The sequence below is a fragment of the Myotis brandtii genome, unplaced genomic scaffold (assembly GCF_000412655.1).
Source record: "Myotis brandtii unplaced genomic scaffold, ASM41265v1 scaffold122, whole genome shotgun sequence".
In the NCBI taxonomy this organism is placed as follows: Eukaryota; Metazoa; Chordata; class Mammalia; order Chiroptera; family Vespertilionidae; genus Myotis; species Myotis brandtii.
In genome coordinates this window covers 69,353-74,324 of record NW_005354255.1, presented here as the reverse complement: position 1 = coordinate 74,324, position 4,972 = coordinate 69,353, and the positions used below count along the sequence as shown (strand labels likewise).

The window sequence follows — 4,972 nt, the reverse complement described above, 5'->3', positions numbered from 1 at the left end:
TGAATGTGGCAGAATGTGAACAATGGGTGGGTGAATCCAGGTAAAGATGATTATGTTCAGAAGTGCATTGCACTATCTTGCAACTTTCCTGTGGGTTTGAATTTTTCCCTCCAAAATAAAAAGGTGAAAAGGAAAAAGGAAGGGAGCATATAAATAAAGCAGCCATTTCTAGGCTACATTCCCATTTCTTCTTCTTCCTTTGGTAGCGAGTTCCTTGCTCCTCTTTGGGAACTGTGAAGCCAGAACGAGCCTCTGAGTGGAGACATAATGCAGAAGTTAGAGTGTTTCAGATGAGTATTGCACTTGACAGTGAATTTGTTGAGTACCTACTATGTGTCAGAATGCCAAGCAGCTTCTGCATCCACTCCCCATGGGTTTGGCCGAACTTTTCCCCAGTGCATCCATGGAGTTAAGCCTTGGTGTGGGTATCTTTGTTGGCAAACCTTATCTGACGTTCCTGGATCCATGGGTGATCTGCAGGTCACTCATTTGTGAGCTCAAATTCCACAAAATAAGCAGCTCTTTTAGGGGACTTTCATACTGGGAAGAGCACAAGCTACAACACAAATTCCTTTATTTTCATGCATGCTAAATTTGAGAAGAGTTGCTTTTTCATGTCTTCACCCTCCCTAAAGGAAGGTTAGTTGCTGAATTCATGAATGTGCCCCCCCCCAATGCCGTGCCTAACACAGTAAAGGTGTTTTGACTAAATGGATGGACCATCTCAGGAAATAACAATAGCTACATTATTGGGAAAATTACCAGGTCCAGACATTTTTTTATTGTTTTATTGCTTAAGTATTACAAAGAGTATTACATATGTCTCCTTTTTTTCCTGCCCTTAACAATCCAGACATTTTTTCTAATGTCATGCCAAGCTGCATTGGAGTCTGAGGCAAAAGGAAAAAATCAGGAATGCAGATCCTGTCTTTATTTAAAATGATATTTTGCTTATTGTGGATTTTTCATTAATTTTGATTTTTAAAAAACATTGCATTGAAATATGATTTATTTTTATTACTGAGGGTTTTTTTTGTGCCCCCTTAAATTTTGTACCTGAGGCAAGTGCCTCCCTCACCTTAGTCCTAGCCCTGATTATTTATTTCCAACATGCAATCCACACCAGAGCGTTAACGCCTCATCACAATGCTCTGAGAAGATACTACAATCATCACCATTTTACAGTTGAGGGGACTGAAGCACAGAGAGGTTCAACTGCGCCCCAAGTCCCACAGCAAGGAGGAGAAAAATCTGTACTTGAACCCAAGTTTGTGTGTTTTTCGGCTCAGAGCCTACTCAGTAAAGTGAAACAATGAACTAAGTTATGAGTTGGGTTTTGAGTCGAGGAATCAGAAGGTCTCGGCTTGAGTCCCACCTCTGCTCCAGGCTCCTCTGAGCCCTACATTCACACAGACCTCAGTTTCTCCATCTGAAACTAGACTTAAATATTCTGCACCTGCCCCATCCCCCCCCTCGCCCCCAACACAATTTACCAGCTTTATCTCTCCTGATCGAGCAATAGCACACGCTGGAGAAGCAAGCACTGACCGAGCCAGAGCTGCTAAACTGGTGGGGAGCTCAGAGACCCAGGAGGGGGTTGGGCCGAGTGGGGAGATCCTGGGGACTACAGTGAGTGGCCCCTCCCCCTCCAGAAAAGCCCAACCTAGATTTTGGGCAGATGCCAGTCTTTTATTCTGAAGCTGAGGCCACAACCTATGAGGTAATCTTTGGAGCTGCATTCGAGGCGGAGTCTCATTGGCCGGCTGGCCAAGCCCCGCCCTGGGTTCCCGGTGCCCCGCCTTCCCCAAAGCCCATAAAAGCGCAGTCCCCGCCTCGGCAGCCACTGGACACCTGCATCTGCCCACAAGACTGGAAGCAGGTGAGACGCGCAAGGGAAGGACTTCAAGCTGCGTGGAAAGAGGGGTGGCTTGGGGGACCCGGCACCTCGGGGATGGGGCTGGTTTGCAGGTCAGCGCATGGACATCTGCCCAGAAAGCGACAAAGACGGCGAAGTTTGACGGTCTGGAAAGCAGAGACCAGCGGGGCTGACTACCTGGGAGGTAAGTCCTGGGGACGTGCCACGAGGTAAGGAGCCGGGATGAGTCCTAGTTGCAACCCCTCCAAGTGCCCCCCTTGCCATTCGGAAGCGCCCGGGGAAGAGGAGCGGAGAGGAAAGAGATTTTTGGAAGGCGGCTTCCCCAAAGTCAGAGGAACGGAGAAGGCGGGGGAGTGGGTTGAGCCGGGAAGAGAGGAAAGTTAAGTTTTCTTCAGCCCCGAGGCTGAAGACAGCTCTGCGAGGACCACGGGAGAAAACTGCTATTTATTTCAGCACGGAGACTCCGGACAGCGCCTCTCGGGGTCCAGGGAGGGAACCGCGACCTGCTTCAGCACACGCGTCTGGACAGCTCCCAGCAGGTCCCGGCCGGCTTCATTGCAGCCGCAGGGCACGGACGGCTCCCCAGGTGACCGAGAGCCCTGCAGCTTGATGGGGGAACAGAGGACGGTCTGGGGTGTCTGACGCTTCTGGAGACTTGCCCCCCCTCATTTAATAGATTTTTCAATGCATTGTTTTCCAGATGAGATGACACGGCACACAGAAGTCTGTAATGCCCAACAGGTACGATGATCAAGCTGTAGGGCTGTGGGGGAATGGGTGCCTGCCAACATGACATTATTGTGCTCTTTCTAGACTTCTTTGAGAAACATTGGGTTAGTCATTTTACATACATTATGTCATGCCATCTTCAACTTCAGGACATGGGAGTTATTACATCCAGGTGACCGTTGAGGACACTGAGACCCGGAGAGGGACAGGTCAAGGGGTCTCAGGCCAAGGGTGAATCTGCAAGTCAACCCCACATCCTGCCAACTCCAAATTCCATGCTTCATGGGTGGGAGTTGGGCCCTTGGAGATCAGCTCCTTCCTCTCCCCAGGAGGACCAGGAATGGAAGACAGGAGGTGGTGGAGAAGCAAGAAGCCCATATGCTACAACTTGGCTCAGGTGAAGGAAAAGAGCTGGGTTGGGAGGTCGCAGACACAGGGCAAAGGGTGGCCAAGAAGACTGGAGCAGTTGTGGTCTAGTGCTGTGTGGAAGACTAGTGATTTTGTTGTTCTGGTGTACTATGACAACAAGTCACAGCTTCCTCATAGCGCGGACTCCCATCAACCTCCGCCTGACATGGACAAGTAACTGTGGGGCGGGGGAGGCCAGGAAGGAATCACTTCCACCCAGGGGATCGAGCTGGCTAATCCCATGGGACAAGAGCAAGGGAGGGAGTAAAATAGGGGCATGCACCCCATGATCACATAGCAATGTGCCATGCATGGTGTTGGCCATGTCACTCATATGCCCCCCCACAGGCCTGAAAATACAAAATATCTGACTGAACCCAGGGCCTTGGGAATCAACGAGGGGGTGGTGTTTGAAGTTCTTTCTAGACCAGGATTCTACTAAGATCTGTCAATAAAAATTCCAGGAATCATTTATTTTTCTCCCACACCTCACCATCAGTTCCATGGACCAACTACAGGACAGGTGTAAACTTGTGCCCGGTAGGTGAGTTGTGGCATCAGCGAGGGGTCACCCCCAGTTCTCTGCGACATCCTAATCAAGTCGAGGACACCACATTGAAGTCATTCCAGCCTCAGAGCCTTGGTCTTTGCTGCTCCCTCATCTTGGAATGCTCTGCCTCCCAGAGCACCCTACGGGCTCCCTCTCCCTTCTTATCCCAGCCTCATTTCACCAAGGGAAACTTTCCTTGCTGCCTCACCACCCACCTCATCAAGTCTGTGTTATACACTCTCATAGACCTGGGATGTCTTCTCTCCAGCACTTACTCCGATTATTGTTAACTGTTCACAGGACTGTGTCACCCCCATTACACTGTGAGCTCCATGAGGGCAGAGACTGCGTTTGTGTTTTTCACTGCCGTGGCCCCAGCACCTAACCAGGGCCTGGCACACAGCAGGCGCTCAATAAACATTGGTTGAATCAATAAAGGCATCAGAATAAATCAGTATATTAATCAATGAACTGATGGTTTCAGCACACACATGAAGATCCTGCTTCTCTTTGGTTTCCCCCACAGAGATACCAGAGGGTAGTGGGTGCTGCGGGTGTTTATTGGGGAGCATAATTAAATTTGTGGACACTCAAGGGCCAGCCAGCCAGCTAATAGCCCCAGGAGAGAGCCAAGCTCATTTAATTAGCAGTTATGAGGCATTGATTCCTCATTAGCTCTGGCAACCCCCGTCTCCCTTCTCAGCCCCAGACAAATGAAATCTTTCTCTCTCCAGGAGTACTGCCTCAGTGAGTTCATTAACAAGCAGAGAAAATATGATTGCAAGACACCTACATGCCAGAGGCACTTTGAGGATGGGGTGGGGAGAGGGGTTCAATGTCTGGATCAAGGCTAATTGTGAGAGTTTTTGTGTTGTATATAGATCTCCCTTTGGGAATGGAAGAGCTTTTAGATTTTTTAAAAAGGCACCCGGATACTGCCTTTTAGGGACCCCTAGGAAAGAGGAGATTCTGCCCTGGGATTTCTACAAATGTCTCCCCCTGGGTCCCTCACAGCCACTCCACATTAACCATTTCACACTGAACACCCAGTCCACCCAGCCCCCACCTCCCCTCCTTCCGTGTCCCCATCAGTGTGGCAGCCTCTCCACATCCCAGGGTCCCTCCCCCCCTCATCCATTTCCCTAACCCGGTATTTGCCAAGGCAAGTCATTCTGGGCAAATCCAGCCTCTTCCCCAGCCCTCTGCCGCCATCACTGCCTGGTTGTCCCTCCCCTCCCCCAAACACACACAACCGTCCATTTATTCTCCACATACAGTGAGGGGTTGTTCTAGAACACAAATCTGACCAAGTCCCACCTTTGCCTTTAACCCTTCCAAGACTCCCATTGACTGACGGATGAAATTCAAATTTCAAAACACAGCCTGGCTCATCCTGCTGAGAGCATCGC

At 49.9% G+C, this 4,972-nt stretch overlaps 1 long non-coding RNA gene across 3 annotated transcripts; it reads left to right on the top strand.

Annotated features, from left to right (window-relative positions):
• The first annotated feature begins 1,863 nt into the window (after positions 1-1,863).
• Positions 1,864-3,996, top strand: LOC102246698. 3 transcript variants are annotated; one of them, XR_313158.2, is made up of 5 exons: positions 1,864-2,060; positions 2,330-2,462; positions 2,577-2,617; positions 2,935-3,002; positions 3,513-3,996. It is a non-coding gene; the product is annotated as an uncharacterized LOC102246698 (long non-coding RNA). The 3 variants fall into 3 exon arrangements; XR_001360667.1 differs by having other exon boundaries at positions 2,755-3,002; XR_001360666.1 differs by having other exon boundaries at positions 2,577-3,002.
• Positions 3,997-4,972: the final 976 nt, after the last annotated feature.